Raw genomic sequence first — 19082 nt, forward strand, 5'->3', positions numbered from 1 at the left:
TGAGACGTGTGGTTAATTGAAACCCAATTGCCAAAGAACTACGATATTCACGATCTAGTATTCAAATCCGTATAAAAATAACTGCTTTAACTAGATTTGAACCTTAGAACTCGGCTTCGAAATCAGCTGATTCGCGATAACGAGTTCATCACTAGACCAACCCGGTGGGTTACCTTACATAATATCTAATGATCATTAAATCATGTGAAAAATACTCAAAGCTTCCCTTTTGAGTAAATTTTGAAACAGGACCCATAAGATCTGCATCTATCTGCTTTCCTGACTGATTATAGCCAAAATTAAATGTCATTGATGACTCATATAACGAAATTATTTTTTGTTTCAAATTTCATTGAAATCGGTCCATCCAATGTAAAGATATTAAGAAAAAGACATAAGGATGTATGCATCCTTCCAATTCTTTGAATTTTTTAACTGAGAAGTTATATTTTTTGATTAGAATGGGTCATTCTAATCAGAAAATAAGAAGACGAAGATTTGCAAAATTTAACTTGATTAAATTTATATTCCATTATTTAATATACTTTAGAGTCGGAAAACTAAAAATAGAAACTTTTTAAATTTAGCTTTAAATATTAATTTTGAATTCTGTGCCAAATTAGGGTTAGTAATTTGATAATAGATATCTTATTTCATATTTAAAAAATTGGAATTTAAGGAGGATAATAAAAATGTAATTTTTATATTTTTTCAGTATTGTTCTTAAATCGGTTTTTTGTATTTATTTTTTGAAATATCTATTTTATTAAATATGTTTTTATTTTTAAAATTTCAGATTTTCTTATTTGCTTTGATAATAAAAAAAAAATATTTCATTATATTTTAGACAAAAGATGCAAAATCTAATATTCTTAAACGATTTTCAGTAACAAACGACTTTAACTTTCAACATCTTCAAAGAGTTTTATTGAACTCGACCACATGAAATTTAATTTAAAACATGTTTTATTTAAGAGGAATAATCCTAAGGAGATAAAAAGAGAAGATAATATGAAAAAATGGGAATTATAATGTTCTTAAATTGTGGATCTTTTGTGTTTTTTGTAATACTGAAGGTATTTTTAATATAGAATCACTTTTTATTAGGCGATACGTACAAAATAAAATTATATAAAGTTTATTAAAATCGATTTCTTAATATTAAACTCATAAAATTATAATATTTTACAATTATTTTTATCACATAACAAATTTTTATTTTCAGACTCAAGATTATTATTAATTTTTATAAAATTATTATTCAGGAAAGCCAATTTAATTTACAAAGCTTAATAAATGACAACTGAACAAATAGAACGTTGTTACACTACACGGTACAGGATTTTGTTAGCGGTCAGCTGATTCAATTCCTAAAATCATAAATGTCTATAGATTTACTTCGTTTTGAAATTCCTTAAAGTAAATATCAGAATATTATTCATCCGTTATTTATTTTACTAATAATAAATATAAGTTAATGTAACCGCACGAAAATGAATTTGACAGTTAAGTAAATAAAATTTAAATTATTAACCGAATAAGAACTTCATTTATATTTTTTTTGCTTACTTACCATTTCATTCTTTTGACTCGCTTTTAGTTTAATGAACAACATCATTAACAGCATTATAATCTTTTTTCTTCTGTGGTTGAAAACACACACACATATGTACATCTCTATTACATATAATAATAGTAACAGCGATAAATAGATAAAAAATTCAAAGATAATAACGATAAATAGTTAAAAGATTCATAAGGCTTTTATTTTTTAAATTATATTAATCTCTCAAGAAAGCTTCTAATAGCCAACGAAACTGTAAAGCAAGCAAAATTAATTATTTAAAACGCGAGAAAGAAAAGAAAGAAATTGACTTATCAGTTTATGTACTTAGCTGACGCATTTTACTTAAGTCATTCACATAATCTCAGTTCAGTTCAGAAGCAATTTAAACTTCAAAAGAATCATAAATAAGTAAAAAATTTGTGAAATATTTAATTAAAATTTGAAGTATTAAAATTTATTTTAAAAAGGAAAAATTAAAAAAGCAGATCGAGATAAAAGATTTTATGAAGAATGAAAAATGGGTAATCATTTTGCCATTAGCCCGAGGAATGAGAATAATTTCAACCGTTCGGGTTGTGAAAAGAAAAGGAAGGAGAGAGGATTAGCAATATTAAATAAATCTGTTACTATATATCCAACGTGACAAACATACATACACATATATTTATATAACAAAGTAACGTTATTTCATTCTTCCTAAATAAAGTAAGGTAAGGTTCGTGATATATACGATGTCAGTATTCTCAGGTCGACACATACCAAACACGTCGATGAAAGAACGAAATATTTGCTTATATTATAATAAGAGTACATTCGGACCTTCACCGATTTATGTTGACAAACACATATAAGCTCTGATAGGGGTCGAAATGACAGAGATTAAAAAAAAATCACCCATTACCAATCTCTGGTAAATAGATTACGAGAAACCCTGGTAAAGTTATAAGCCCTGGAAGTTTAAATTTAAGCCAAACATAACCCTCGCTCGCTAACTTCGTCAATTAACTTCGTTTAATTAACGTTAAATATTTAAATTGTATATGTATATGTTATACTGGAGACGATTAATCAAATTCACGTCATTCAGCATGCACTGATAGTGAAAGTTGAATAAAAATATTTTTTTAAAAAGCTGAACAAAGGACAAAACATCTCACCATTTATCTGTATCGGTTATCCATGCAGTTAACATATTTTTTATATCCTGATTGGCCCTTTCAATTTATAAAATGCTGAAAATTTGATTAATTTTTTTCTATAAATGCGGTGAATTTGATTAATCGCCTCCAATGTTGGAGAATAACATATATAATTTGTATATTTAACGTTAATTAGAGGAGGTTAGTGAGCGTAGGTTATGTTTAACTTAAATTTAAACTTCCCTTTTTTACGAGGATTTCTCGTAATCTATTTACCTTAGAGATTGGTAATGGGTGATTTTTTTTTTAATCTCTATTTATCATTTCGACCCCTAACAGAGCTTATATGTGTTTGTCAACATATATCGGTGAAGGACGGAATAAGCAAATATTTCGATCTTTCACCAACGTATTTGATGTGTCGTAATTACCGGAGAATTTCGACATTTACTAGATATCGGTCTTTCACATTAACATATACATTATTAGTAATGTACTCTACAAATCGACATACAGAAAAAATATTTGTTAGAAAAGGGAGGTGCAAAACACTTTTTTTTTAGAAGAAAAGGGCTTTGGCATAATTTCTGCCCATTAGATAAAATAATACTATATTAAATTTCTGGCTCATAAATTACGAAGAAAAATTAACGGTTTTATTTTATATTTGACACATAAGTGTATTTTTTTTTTGGTCCTTAAACATCTTCAGTAGTTACTGAGAAAATTGTTGTAAATCTAAAAACTTGCAGTTAAAATAATTTTAACTGAATTTGAAATTTGTTATAAATTCATTTGTATTATTACCAACCAATCAAACCATAGAGTTATACGGAGGAAATGAATTAGAAAATGGTGTTATAGAGGAAGAAGAGGAATCCTCAACTTCCTCTTCTTCAGACGATATGTTGCAGCTGATGGATGAACGTAGAAAATATAAGAATGCTAGTGATGAAGAAAGTAAAAGGAACTATCGGCAATTAAGAAATGCTATAAACAGGAAGTGCAAACTGGCGAAAGAAGAGTGGATTAAAGAAAAGTGTTCAGAAGTGGAAAGAGAAATGAACATTGGTAAAATAGACGGAGCATACAGGAAAGTTAAGGAAACTTTTGGGGTACATAAATTAAAATCTAATAATGTGTTAAACAAAGATGGTACACCAATATATAATATGAAAGGTAAAGTCGAGAGATGGGTGGAATAAATTGAAGAGTTACACGGAGGAAATGAATTAGAAAATGGTGTTATAGAGGAAGAAGAGGAAGTTGAGGAGGATGAAATGGGAGAAACAATACTGAGATCTGAATTTAAGAGAGCATTAAAAGATTTAAATGGCAGAAAGGCTCCTGGAATAGACGGAATACCTGTAGAATTACTGCGCAGTGCAGGTGAGGAAGCGATTGATAGATTATACAAACTGGTGTGTAATATTTATGAAAAAGGGGAATTTCCGTCAGACTTCAAAAAAAGTGTTATAGTCATGATACCAAAGAAAGCAGGGGCAGATAAATGTGAAGAATACAGAACAATTAGTTTAAGTAGTCATGCATCAAAAATCTTAACTAGAATTCTATACAGAAGAATTGAGAGGAGAGTGGAGGAAGTGTTAGGAGAAGACTGATTTGGTTTCAGGAAAAGTATAGGGACAAGGGAAGCAATTTTAGGCCTCAGATTAATAGTAGAAGGAAGATTAAAGAAAAACAAACCAACATACTTGGCGTTTATAGACCTAGAAAAGGCATTCGATAACGTAGACTGGAATAAAATGTTCAGCATTTTAAAAAAATTAGGGTTCAAATACAGAGATAGAAGAACAATTGCTAACATGTACAGAAACCAAACAGCAACAGTAACAATTGAAGAACAAAAGAAAGAAGCAGTAATAAGAAATGGAGTCCGACAAGGATGTTCCCTATCTCCGTTACTTTTTAATCTTTACATGGAACTATCCGTTAATGAACAATTTAGATTCGGAGTAACAGTACAAGGTGAAAAGATAAAGATGCTACGATTTGCTGATGATATAGTAATTCTAGCCGAGAGTATAAAAAGGATTTAGAAGAAACAATGAACGGCATAGATGAAGTCCTACGCAAGAACTATCGCGTGAAAATAAACAAGAACAAAACAAAAGTAATGAAATGTAGTAGAAATAACAAAGATGGACCACTGAATGTGAAAATAGGAGGAGATAAGATTACGGAGGTAGAAGAATTTTGTTATTTGGGAAGTAGAATAACTAAAGATGGACGAAGCAGGAGCGATATAAAATGCCGAATAGCACAAGCTAAACGAGCCTTCAGTAAGAAATATAATTTGTTTACGTCAAAAATTAATTTAAATGTCAGGAAAAGATTTTTGAAAGTGTATGTTTGGAGTTTCGCTTTATATGGAAGTGAAACTTGGACGATCGGAGTATCTGAGAAGAAAAGATTAGAAGCTTTTGAAATGCGGTGCTATAGGAGAATGTTAAAAATCAGACGGGTGGATAAAGTGACAAATGAAGAGGTATTGCGGCAAATAGATGAAGAAAGAAGCAATTGGAAAAATATAGTTAAAAGAAGAGACAGACTTATAGGCTACATACTAAGGCATCCTGGAATAGTCGCTTTAATATTGGAAGGACAGGTAGAAGGAAAAAATTGTGTAGGCAGGCCACGTTTGGAATATGTAAAACAAATTGTTAGGGATGTAGGATGTAGAGGGTATACTGAAATGAAACGACTAGCACTAGATAGGGAATCTTGGAGAGCTGCATCAAACCAGTCAAATGACTGAACACAAAAAAAAAAATATTACCAACCAATAAATAATTAAAACTTTGCAAAAAATGTTTTGTAAATTTAATTGATAGAAAACATTTTTTAGTTTAAGAAATTGAACTTTTATTAAAAACACAGCTATAAAAGAAAAATCAGTAAAATATTGACGATGTTGTAATTATCTAAATTAAAAAAATCAAACAAAGATAATTTTGAACGAAATATTATCACATCACATTTTTCCTTTTAACCGAATAATAATAATATGCTTTAATAAATAATAATAATTTTAACTGTTAAAAAAAAAACCTTACGACTTGTGAAAAATTAAAATATGCGTGCATCTGAGACGTGTATTTAATGTAAGGTTAGTTTTGAATCTCCCACCTGTATAAGAGATGTAAACAGATGGCACTTGCGTAGCTCAGTTATGTCAATCAATAGTCAAACGTTCCCAACAATAGGTTAGTCATTTTGTTCATATTCATTCATTTATAATGCGTGCTACAATTTGTGATCCCACCGAGTGTGAAGTACGAGGAGTAAACCGATTTTTGAGGTAAAAAAAACAATTCTGCAACTAAAATTCACAGGCAAATTTGTGACGTTTACGTAGAATATTATGAATGACACTAAAGAAAAAGACTGTGGTGTCATTCATTTCGAGAAGGGTGAATGAACATTCTCGATGAAGAACATAGCGTTAGACTATCGATGACAACGGTTGATTTAATTGAAAATGTTGAAAAAATTCGAGAAAACTGGCACTGCATCTTGTCAAAATTTTCTTTGATGTTTTGAGTGAAAATTGAACTAGAATGATGTTTTGAGTGAAAATTGAACTAGAAAAAAAATGGTGTGCCAGATAGGTGCTAAAGATGTTAATCGATACACATAAGAAAGAAGTCTTGCTGCAGCGCATGAATTTTTGTACATTATTATCGGAGATAAAACGTGAAGCACTCGCTCGTCCCGTCAAAGCTAGCCTACAGTTCGGTTGATAAGACGGAGGCAAACGTCCAAGTCATACCTGTAGAAAATTTTATGCATGTTAAAGCGCAAGCCAGTGAAAAAATTAAAAGTGATACAATAATTTTTACTCCCTTGTACGAAGTAAAAGAAGTAGATCGCACAAAATTGTGGGTTTTAGTTTTCGATGGAAATATTAATTTTGACTAGTTTCGGCGTAACGTCTGTACTTACGTATGTATGCATGTGTGTTTGTATGTACGTATCTCGCATAACTCAAAAGAGATTAGTCGTACTATTTCAAATTTTGGATTTAGGACTGTTGTAACATCTAGTTGAGCATCTCCACTTTTGATTGCAATCGACTGAACCAAAAATTTCCATCAAACCCAAGATCAAATTTTTTTGGGTTTTGGGCTTTTCCTTAACTTCATTAATAACCTCTCAGTGAAAGGTTTTCAACGATATATCATAAATGGAACTTATTTTCATTGTTTCCAAAGTCATAACCAAATGAAATTTTAATTAATGAAATGTTTTGATCTATAAGGGGATGGCACATCGGTTCAAATCAGACTTTTTTTTTAACTTTTTTTTTTAATCTCTGATTGAAAAAAAAGTTTTACGATAAATTATAATTCAATAATAACAATTGAAAAGAAAAGTATGAAAATATATCAGAAGTTATTAATGAAGTAAAATGTTATGTAATTTTCATTCTATAAATTTTTTTTTTTTTATGTAGTGTATTTAGTCGTATTTAAGAAAAAAAGAAAGACTATTAATTATTTGCTTTGAAATTAAAATTAATCTTATAACTTAACTTTTACAGTTAGAGTAAATTTAGGTTACTGAAGTGAAGTAAAAAGATTTGTTTCTATAAGTATTGTGGTTTAGAATAAAAAAAACTTATAGTGTAATAAGTTTCCTTGAAGTTTGTTATAAGAAAAGTTTTCTTAAAAGTATCGTTACTTGAACATCAGCGTGAACTTCAAAATGTTGCATTACGTAAATCTTACAGTAAACTTAATGATTTGTTATCATACAATAAAATAAAATTTACATACACACTCAAAAATTGCTGGCGAAATTTTTCTTATAACATTAGATACTTTTTTATTTGTTTTTTGTACTTTATTACTATGTTCCAATTTTTTTTTTATAAAATAGTAATTTAAGGAAAAGAACTCAATTAAAGGGATTTAAAGGTCAAATAATGTTGATTTTTTTATGCCATTTATGGGTAATTTTTGGACTGTTTTGTACGGTTCTTCCGAGAAGTCCTCTCCCGCTACTAAAATTAACATTTTACCATTGAAATTGCACAATATTCGGTAAAAAATAATTTCTTTCTGCGGTTGGCATCCGTGCTTTCAAGGACGCACAAGATACTTGCTCGCTCTTTTATTTCAGTTGCAAAGCCATGAATAATGTGAGCGGGAGCAGTTATAGTACTGAGGTATCTTATATTTGGGTGCACCAACGACAACGCACAGAACAAACAATGAATACATTTCTTGAATTCTGCAGAAAATATCCGTCTCGTAAAGAAATGCTGCTTGATCGGTAGAAACGTGCATTTGTTTCTGAAGGTGTTAAAGCTAGGCCGCATGGAACGAAAGAAATGATAGGTGGACGAAAGAAGATGTGAGTTCAAACATGTGTTGCTGTCGCCGATTTCATTGAATAGTAACCAGTTAAATATATTCATAAATGAGGGGCCGAACTTAAAACAGTTCAATCGATAATATATGTACATACTAAGAAGAATTTTTGTGAATTATGTATCGGATAGAGACGTGTAACAGCGTGTTATAATTTACCGTGCTCTGTTGGCACGACTTTCAAATGCGGTATACCGCATAAGTGTTGTATTTTTATTGATGTTCAATTATCCATTTCACCGAGCCTGGAATATGGTTTTCTGGGCTAAAGAGAATCCTCATTTTGTTCTTGAATTGGAAAGAAATGCACTAAATATTATGTTATGGGGCGGATGATATATCGTGATACTTCTTCTGAAATTTTTTTTTGAAAAGTATGACAATGGTGATTTTTATTTGAAAAAGTTGGAAAGGATGGTTAATATGTCGACGGAACTGCAGCTCATTTTCTCTTCAAATGCTCGATTTCCTAGATGAACAACAACAAACAACAACAAAGATGATCACTGCTGGGAGATTTCCAGCAGTGATTCACAAGCATCACCAGTCTCATTGCAATGACCACCACAAAGCTCTGATCTTACCACAACTGAAAATTTATTGTGGAGAATAATGAAGGCCTATATATCTCAACGCCGATATGGAGTAAACGAAGAATTGCGTGTGTGGAGAAAGCCTTCCTTTTTCAAGGAAGAAGTGAAGACAGAGAATAGCTCTGTGCGTTCAGCTCGATGGTGCACATACAAATCCATTGAATTAATAACGTACAGTTATTTAAAATGCTAATAATATGTAATAAATACATATACTATATGTATATAGTATATATATTTAGTGTATGTAATAATAATAAACACAACATACGAGTACGAGGGACGTTCATGTCAATCCGGGACTTTCGTTAGACTAGAGTGTCAACCCACCGGGTCGGTCTAGTGCTGAACTCGTCATCGCAAATCAGCTGATTTAGAAGCGAGAGTTCTAAGGTTCAAATCTAATAAAAGTAGTTACTTTTATACGGATTTGAATGCTAGATCGTGGATACCAGTGTTCTTTGATGGTTGGGGTTCAATTAACCACACATGTCAGGAATGGTCAACCTGAGACTGTACAAGACTACACATCACTTACATTCATACATATCATCCTCATTCTTCCTCTGAAGTAATACCTTACGGTGGTTTCGGAGGCTAAACAGAAAAAAAGAAAAGACTAGAGTGTGTAAATGGAGATTCTTGTGCATCTGTTGGTTGTTCAGATAAGGTACAAGTGTCAGCTATTACCGCATGGTGCGCTGACGTGAAGTAACGTTAATGAACAACAAAAGTAAGTCGTAATGAACATAACGTCTAATGAAGTGAATGGATATGTAGAACAGCGCTTCATAATGAAATTTCTCGTGAATGAAAGCGTAAACCCCGGTAAGATTTATTCGCGATCCCTTGCACAGTATTTTGATGAGACTCTTAGTCGCAGTAAAACATTTGAGTGATGAAAATGTTTTAAAGAACTCTGTACATCAATGAGCGACGATCCCGGTCGAGGTGGTTTGGAACCACCAAAGTTTATGGCCTCAATATTTTGGAATAAAAATGGCATCATTTACGTCGATTTTCTACTCCGTGCAGTCAATATTAACAGTGAATACTACTGCAAAGTTCTTCCTCGTATTTTGTCTAATGGTACGGGTACTTCTCGGACATATTGAACAAAAAATCATTTCGAAATTCATCAACTATTAACAGATATATAAATTATCAATCCCATAGAACAAAATTTGATAAAAAGAATATAATGCACTAACTGAAAAAAGAAAAACAACCAAAAATGAGTTTATTATTATTATTAAAATCTAAAACTTACAAATACGATATAACTATAGAAAAAATAAATCAAAGGGAAAATTAGTCGTAATAATTTTCTGCTAACCTAAGAACGTTATTTTATTTAGTCTTGATTAAAAAGCAAAGCGAGTAAAGACGTATTTAAAAAAAATTGATTCCGAAAATTAATTACTGCAAGATGTATGAATTTTACGCGTGTTGAAATAGTAGTTTTACTATTTATCATTCATTAAGTAAAATTTTATAGTTTCAAGAGAACCATGTTGTTTGATGTTAATTAAACTTAACCCCTGAAGCTAACCGCTAAGATTTACTTCTGTTAGAAGGAATAGAGGTAGAGAAATAATTAGTAGCTAATTTTATAGTTTAGACCTTGTACGCCAAAGGGTGAAGTCATCACTCCCTTCATGCCCGTCCGACTCCAACTCCAATTAGTCTATTAGTTACACCATAAATGATATAGTTAGTATACAGTATAGCATCGACATGAGTCGCCTGTGATAAGGTATTTAGGTTACCTTACGGATGTGTAATAATATAATGAAATTATGATGTTCATGAAAAAAACATTGCCTTTCCTGACTGTTTTTTTTTTCATTTACCTGATTAGGTCAGAAAATAGAGAGCATGTTAGCAATTCACGAGCTTGGAATATAGATCGATTCATCTATACTAATTATCTCCGGAAAATGTAATAATATTACAATTATTAATAGTAACGTAGGCGTTAGTATTATTAATTGTTGGTTATTTGAATTAATTATGTATCAATAGTCGCTTTATTAATAATATTGTCAGTTATTTATAATTTTGTTATCTTATAATTTAATTACCTTGCAGCGGCGGCTCAATGCTGTTTCAAGCTATTCTATTTGATTCATTTTTTTTTGGTTCTTTGATTTTCCAGAAAACTTTAAGGATGGCATTGAAAAGGCCCAGAAAAATATTTTCTGGATCAGCACACCCACTAATTTTAGCTACGAACCGCTACTGTTACCTTGTATATAAAACCGTAAGTTTGTTTGTGTGTATGTCTGTCATGAGAACTACCTATCGATTGCTTTCAAATTTGAAGGATACATTCCTGTTATCCCAGGGAAAGTTTTAAGCCATAGATCGAGGCCCTGGCTCCCTTGAAGGTTAAGATATTAAAGATATTCATTAAAGAAGAAAAGAATTAATCCTTTTGCATCATTATTATATTTCTGTCATCATGGTAAAAGAAATAAATTATGATTTTTTCGTTGCCGCGCGTGTGTGTGTGTGTGTGTGTGTGCGCGCGCGCTTTAGTTATCATAGTTACTACTATTCTGTCTTTTGTAATTTAATTAGCTTATTTTTCAAATTTATATAAAGCCTGAATAATTTAATTGTTATTTTTCAGTATTGCTGTTATAACAATTAGAGTAATAAACACTGGTGAACCAGGGAGCGGACTGACTAGACTATCGGAGAAGTGAAGCGAGTCCCGACCAGCTGGTAATTTTATAAAATCATAACTATTAACTTTACTTGAGTTTGCTTTTTTTTGTTGAAGAATGAATCGCTTTATAAATTTACACAATCTTTATTTTGTATTAATTTATAATCTTTTACCATATATTTTATATTTTATTCTACTTATTCTTTACATTAGATTTGACCTACAGTGTTTTATTGTCATATTTTATTTTAAACTGGGAGATTACATTTAATGAAGATTTTTTTTTACCATTAACAACTTTTTCGACTGGTCATCTTTGGACCGCTTAAACAAACTTTATTTTTCCTTCGAGGCTTTAATCTTGTGCCATCTCTGTCATCATTTTTCTTAATTTTTCTCTTTGTTCGTCTGTGATTCTCCTGTTATTGTTTCCTCTTCCGACTCGAGCCACTAATTATTTTGATTTTTTTTTCTTGAAAATTTTCCATCTCACTTTCCCACTTCTCATATTCTGATCTAATGGAGATCTACCCGTACCTCTAGAAGCCAATATTCTTTACTTTTGAGATTATATCAAAGGATTTAATTATCAATCTTTCTTCATATATTCTTTTTAAATTTACGATCATTTAAAGGAGATTATTCTCCTTTTTTTTTAATAGTGTCGATTATGTTTTCATTTTTTTTTAATTTCCTTAATTTATAACTGAATTTCTTTAATATTTTAATTTTCTTAATATCCTTATTTAATAATAAAATATTTTTATTATTTTCTCACTTCGGAGCTAATATTTATTTTAGATTTTTTCCTTTTAAATAAAATGGAAAGCCATCTCCATTATCTAAAATATTTATTCACTTGCTGTTAACTTAAACATTGTAAATTAATGTTGACAAAGTGATTCCAAGATTCTAACTAAATATATTTTATCTGTATGAATAAATCTTAATAATAAGTTGGTTTCATCATAATGAAATTTAAAAAAGATAAATTATTTATTTATTTCGTGTTCATATAAAGGAGAATAAATAAATATATATATTTTTTTTACGTTAAACAATAACCATTATCTTTGCAAGCTCATAAACCGGTGACGTGTGCTGTGAATGGTTATGTTAATTTTTTTATTTGATTTATTTTTTGTTTTTATTATTATTTCGTTTGTTTGAGTTACCTTGTAACTCTGGAACGGCTTCTCCCATTTAAATAAAAATAGATGGCAATCGATTTTTCTGTCATGTTAGAAAAAGTGTTACAAAAAGTTTTCTCTCATGAAAGTGTCATAAAATTTGAAGAAAACAACACAGAGGGCGGTAGATACCACGTTATTATATTTAAAAAATTAAAATTGATTGAATAATTGTAGAATAGTTATTTATATTTTAAGTAAAAAAATAAAAAACATCATAAAATTATCTCCAATTATCGACCGATTCATCGATAATTGTTGTATAAAATATAATACAATAAAAATATTTTTATTGTATTTGATGACAAATATTAAAAAAAAAAATATTTTTAATATACCAATAGAATACTATTAATTATTAAATTAAAATACTTTAGAATAAAAACTAGATGAATTTTCTTACTTTTACAGTATGAAAATCACAATTGTTCATCTCCGCCGATCTCTTTGTAATCTTTTATTCATAAGATCTCAGGTTCGAATTCGGATCAGGCATGAAATTTTTCATACACCACAAAAATGTCCATTTAAAATTTAAGTACTAGCTTTAGGCTTATATGATGTATTTATCTTCAAGAATAAACGTATATGGAGCTAACAACAACAGATGCGTTAATGCTGATTTTCATCACCCACATTCTCAAAATTGGGCCCTTACAATGTATTCATTTATTTATATATTTATTTATATATATATAAATAATATATATAATTTTTATATATATACACTATTCGGCTCATCTAGGCAGAACCTGGATCTCGGGGTTCAGGTCAGCCCGGGCAAATCCCAGAGCCAACTCAGGGGCTCCTTAAATCGATAGTACACCTGACGCTTCCAAAGATTAACCATCAACCTACTGACAAATAGCCCGTATGAATTTTGAAAATCGGACGATTATTTGCTGAGATATGATAAGAGCACTTCATTGCACCTCCCAAAACAGCGCCCCAGAACCAACCCGTTTCTTACTAATTGATGGAGACGATTGGTCTAGCCACCCGTTAGGTGCTCGCAAACCTCATCACTTTAGCCTTAGGTCCCCACTGGAAGCCACTGTTGAACAGAAATTTCTTAATTTAATTTAACATAAATTTTATTATTAATTTATTTTATTTAACCTAAATTTATTTATATTATTCTTGTAATAGTATTTATTTGATTGATTCGAATCATTCAGTTCAAATACAGCTCACACAGTGATAGAGACTCACAATTCTCACACAGTTCATTAATTCAATTCATTAAAGTTTGTGCCTCAACCGGCAAATCTCCTAAGTAAAAAAATATGAAAAAACAGAATTTTATAAAGAAAAATAAATAAGTGTTTTCATTTCAGTTGAATACATTAACTTACATCTTAATATTATAAAAATAAATTAAAAATTTTCAATAATACATTACTTTTATAAAAAAAAAGCTACCTAATTAAGATCTAAAGCTTAGATATAGTGATTATAATGAATTATATGGTCAAACTGGAAGGAAATAAATGTAGGATTTATGAGCCTTTAACATTAAAATATATCGTAACTAAAAAATTGTATTACTTCACTGTTTTTGATAAATAATAACCAAAATCGTACCAAGTTTTTTAAAATTATTTACCGGTAAAATTTTGTAGTTAAGGTTCATGATATATGCGTACTGTTGGGAAATTTCAAATTTTTTGTGTCTGTAAAATGATGGTAGAGTTTCAAACAATTATAGTTTTGGAACAAAGCACGATAAAGACATGCTCGTATACGTCAGAATGAAAAGAAAGTCTCCAAGTCTTTGATTTGTGAACAAGATCTAGTATAACCGTATAGGTACCCTGTTACAATGTCAACAGTGGTGCAGATTACAATGTTTTATGACTTGCTAAGTCTATTATAATTGTTAGACGTTAATACCATCTTTTAATCAAGCAAGAACCACCAAACCAAAACAAAATTCGCCGATGAGACAAACAACTACAAGAATTGGGCTGCTTTCTGAAGCAATCATGTCTAGGATGATTGTCTAGTCTGATGACATCGTTAAAGAAGTGTAAACAGGTTATTTGTATACCCCGAAAGACATCAGTACGGAAGTATTCTGTACAGTTAGACGTTATGAAAAGAAATTTCATAACGTTACATAAAATTGACACGCTTTATTTCATGAAATTTATCCGTTCGATAACATTAAACGATTTGAATTCAAACTAAGATATAACTGCAGTATTTTAATCGGTTTTGACAATGCCAGAATTATACGAATTTTAAATTCCAAAAATTCAGTCTATAAATCATAGGTTTTTTTTTGCTTTTACGGCCATATTGGATGACTGCAGTCATTAATTCTGGTCTTTGATTTGTTTGACTTTGGAATTTTTAAGATTTCTTGATTTCCAGTACTTTTTCATCCTATTAAATCTTGCATTTCTTTCTTCCTTTGAAAAAACACTATTGATCAATCATGATTTGTTTATCTTTGGTTGAAATCTTATATATATTATTATCCTTAATTTTTTTTCAGTTTCTGTGTTTTCTCTTTTAAATCCTCTACTTTCATTCTATTCCAAATGGTGGCATTTTCTGTTTCCATAATGTTTCTATTTTCTGTCAAGACAATTTATTTTCTGTCATTCACAATGAATGTCCGAAAAAGGAAATTCTTTTCTTTTCATTAAATCAATTATTGATGCCATCTCTTTATAAACCACCTCATTTGATAGGATTTGCCACTCTGTCCCTCTTTTATATATTTTTTATTTATGCAATTTCTACTTATTCTTCTTCTATTATGGAGGTTTTGTCTGTTCTGTTTTCCTGATGATTTTTGAAACGTTTTCACTTCCCGTAGGACAACCGTTTTGGTTTTGTAATATTTCAGTTTGGTGTTAATTGATAGGCGTTTTTTTATTGTATGTTGGATTTTTTATCTGTTCAGCTCTTGATAAATTTCTTTATTCTTTTCATCATGTTTATACTTCCTTGTACAAAGTAAAGGAAGTATTGTGATCGCGAAAAATTTTGGTTTTCAGATTTCAACGGAAATATCCATTTTGACCATCCCTGAATCCATTTTCACTAGTTTCGGCGTGATGTCTGTACGTAATTATGTATGTATGTATGTATGTATCTCGCATAGTTCAAAAACGATTAGCCGTAGGATGTTGAAATTTTGAATTTAGGACTGTTGCAATATCTAGTTGTGCATCTCCCTTTTTGATTACAATCGACTGAACCAAAAGTGTTCAAAAAAGCCCAAAATTAAAAACATTTGGATTTTGGGCTTTCTCTTAACTGCAGTAATAAGTCCTCATTGAGAGCTTTTGAGCTATATATATATCATAAGTAGTATTTATTTCCATTGGTTCCAGAGTTATAGCGAAATAAAATTTTAATTAATGAAATATTTGGATCTTACAAGGGGGAGGCATATCGGTTCAAATTCGACTTCATCTCCTTATTTTTAACTTTCTTTTAATTTAAATATATTGATTTATTAATAATTATTAACCTGTAATTGTAAAAACATTTTTACAATAAATAATAATTTAGTAATAACAATAAAATAAAAAAAAATCAGAAGTTATTAATGAAATAAAATGTTAAGTAGTTTTCGTGTTAATAAAATGTGTATATGTAATTTAATAGGCGTACAAGGAAGTCATGTGATGTAGACATCAGATTTGTTTGGGTGAATGTTTATTAAATTAAATAGTATCAGAAGTGTCTGGACCCTTAACAACTCTTTTTTTGTGTACATTACTGCATGAATAATTCCAGAGTTATAACCAAGTAGTTTTTAATTAATTAAATATTTGGATCTTACAAGGGGATGGCACATGGTTGAAATCCGACTTCATCTCCTTTTTTAACCTTTTTTTTTTTTTTAATTTAAATATATTAATTTATTAATAATTATTAAACTCTGATTGCAAAAACATGTTTACAATAAATAATAACAATAATAAAAAAATATCAGAAGTTATTAATGAAATAAGATTTTATGTACTTTTCATAAAAAAAAAAAAAAAAAACAAATGTGTATATGTAATGTAATAGGTGCACAAGGAAATCATGTCTCTACATTAGATTTTTTTATAACGCAAACTATCACTAAGACAGAATTTTTTAAAACTAGATGAAAAAGGGTTAATTTTTTTTGGAAATTTTATATCTTAGGAACAAAGATATTACAATCTTGAAGATTGCTATTTAGACAATACTTTGAAAATAAATTATATATATATATATATATCACTATTTCTCATAAAATCAATTTGTGGAGAAAAAAGGGAATGACCAAAATTTTGTTTGAAAACTCTAATTCTCAAAAGTATGTAAGGAATATTGGTTATACTCTTAAAAGAGACGACTCGGGCCCTCTTTCATTATCGTACGTATTCGATGCGAAATACTGTTCTTTTGTAGATCAACTTATTTTTGCTGCACGTAAGTTTCAGTTTATTACTTGTACGGTGTTTTCCATTTAACATTTTCAATGTCTGTAAAATTCCACGAGTCTATTCAACGTCGTAAAGATTTACACACGCCAACGTAAACAAATTATATTGAATTGGTTACACTCTGTGCCATCTATAGATAAATTCAAAAACTATTAAATCGTACGATAAAGGATAAATTTTTAGTAGGTTTAATTTCGCTATTTGATTAGCATTTTTTTAAATTTAATTTATTAAATCGATAACAATATCACATGATTCGATTAATGTATTAAATTTAATTTATATATCTAATATAGAGAATGTTATTATTGCAATATTATAATAATATTAACATAATCTCATGTTAACGGTAACTAATATTTTAAACCTTTGTAACTCAGTTTCGTCAGTTTTCTAATATTTACAAAGGTAATGCGCACTACCCGAACAGCCACACACAAGCGTGCGCATGTCGTTTGTTTTTTACAAGTTTTTTTTGTTTACTAATGTATTCAAAATACAGTTGTACTTAGCTTTGATTTTTTGTTTTATTAAAATTATCTTCCTGCCTTTATTTAAAAGCTTTCTAGCGCTAGATCTCGCTTCGCGAGATTTTTCGTCACTTTTAACGGTCATGGTGATAGTGGCTATTTGGTGGTGAGGACTAATTGAAGGCGGGAGAATTTGTTTTTAAAGTAGGTTAATTTTTTGTGTAATATTCTAGTACTTCTTTCCAAACTATATTTTCACTACACTTTCCTTTTGGTTTTTATATATATTCTAATATTTTTAAAAGATCATTTATTTCGTTTTAATTTTTTAATATATTATTTCAATTCACTATTAAAATTATTGATATGACCAGTTTTAAAGAATGAGTCAAATGTACAGTGAAGTAGTATGTTTGGAATATCTAGCAAAAAGCTGACGGAGGGAGCACACAACCATTGATGACATATCTAGAGGTCATAAGTGTTTTCATTATTAAAAAAAAACTTTGCGAAAAAGGTCCAGAGGTTGCGATGGGGGACGCTGTCAAGGTTTTTGTCAGTTATTTTAATTATAAAAAAAATTCTTTGATCCTGTATTTCGTCTTCTTTTTCTTCTTAACTAATTCATAATGAAAATTGAAAATTTAGATCTTACTCATGTTATGATACTACACAAAGTCGTACCAATTGTAAGCTATAAGGATATCTGTTTTTGCATGTCACCTATTGTTGGAATATAAATAATTAAATAAATTATGAAATAATCACAAATTATAACGTTTATAAATCAGTTAACATTAATGATTTATTAATCGTCAATAAAAGCTTACAAAAGCCTGGAAGGTCCTGTTACATTAACTAATTACATAGTATAATATCGGCCTATAAATGAAATAAATAGATTTTAGATGAAAAATAAAGGTTTCTAATAATCTGTACTGCATAATAATGATTAAAACATAATCTAATCGTATACATATAGTAAACGCGACTGTACCGCTCTTTTTTTAGAATACCCTTAATAATGCTGCCCCCTTCTTCTCGTGCAGATGAAAACTTGGTTTATCAATTAATTTTGTCATAATTTGAAATATGTTCTAATAGTAAACGGTATTAGTATCAATAATATACTTTAATTGAATTTAAAATTTATTTTGAAATTTTCTAATTTTTAGTACAAATAAAAAAAAATGTAATATTTGCCTAATATAATAATCATTAAATTAATTATGAGTGGGCAGTGAGTTACCGATTTTTTACAAAAATAAATAATTGTTAATGCTTTTATTATTTCTTTATTAATTTTTGTTTTAAATTGACTTCACGTCTTAATATAATTACTTACTGAACATGAGTATATACAAATACTATTGTTTTTCTCCAAATTACCGTTACTTGGTATAACGTAATAATAGTTAGATTACAATCTAGTAAATCCCGAAACTTATCCATTAAAATAACTTTTCCTTATCCTGATATAAATTATATAACTAACAAGTAGTAACAGTATTATATTGATATAACATAACGCTTTGGTGGTTTTACAACTAACTATAGTAGACTGTACTAGAATATAAAGAGAAATCCATTAAAACGGTCATGATTTTAAAGCTA

General features: G+C 29.5%; 1 long non-coding RNA gene across 1 annotated transcript in view; it reads left to right on the forward strand.

Moving 5' to 3' along the window:
• Positions 1–11326: 11326 nt before the first annotated feature.
• The window catches only part of LOC142327778 (uncharacterized), a 133144-nt gene continuing 125388 nt past the window's right edge, over positions 11327–19082 (forward strand). Inside the window, exon 1 of the long non-coding RNA XR_012757088.1 lies at positions 11327–11425. This is a non-coding gene — a long non-coding RNA (uncharacterized LOC142327778). The remainder of the gene's footprint in view (positions 11426–19082) is intronic.

Source organism: Lycorma delicatula, chromosome 7 (genome assembly GCF_047948215.1).
Source record: "Lycorma delicatula isolate Av1 chromosome 7, ASM4794821v1, whole genome shotgun sequence".
Taxonomy (NCBI): domain Eukaryota; kingdom Metazoa; phylum Arthropoda; class Insecta; order Hemiptera; family Fulgoridae; genus Lycorma; species Lycorma delicatula.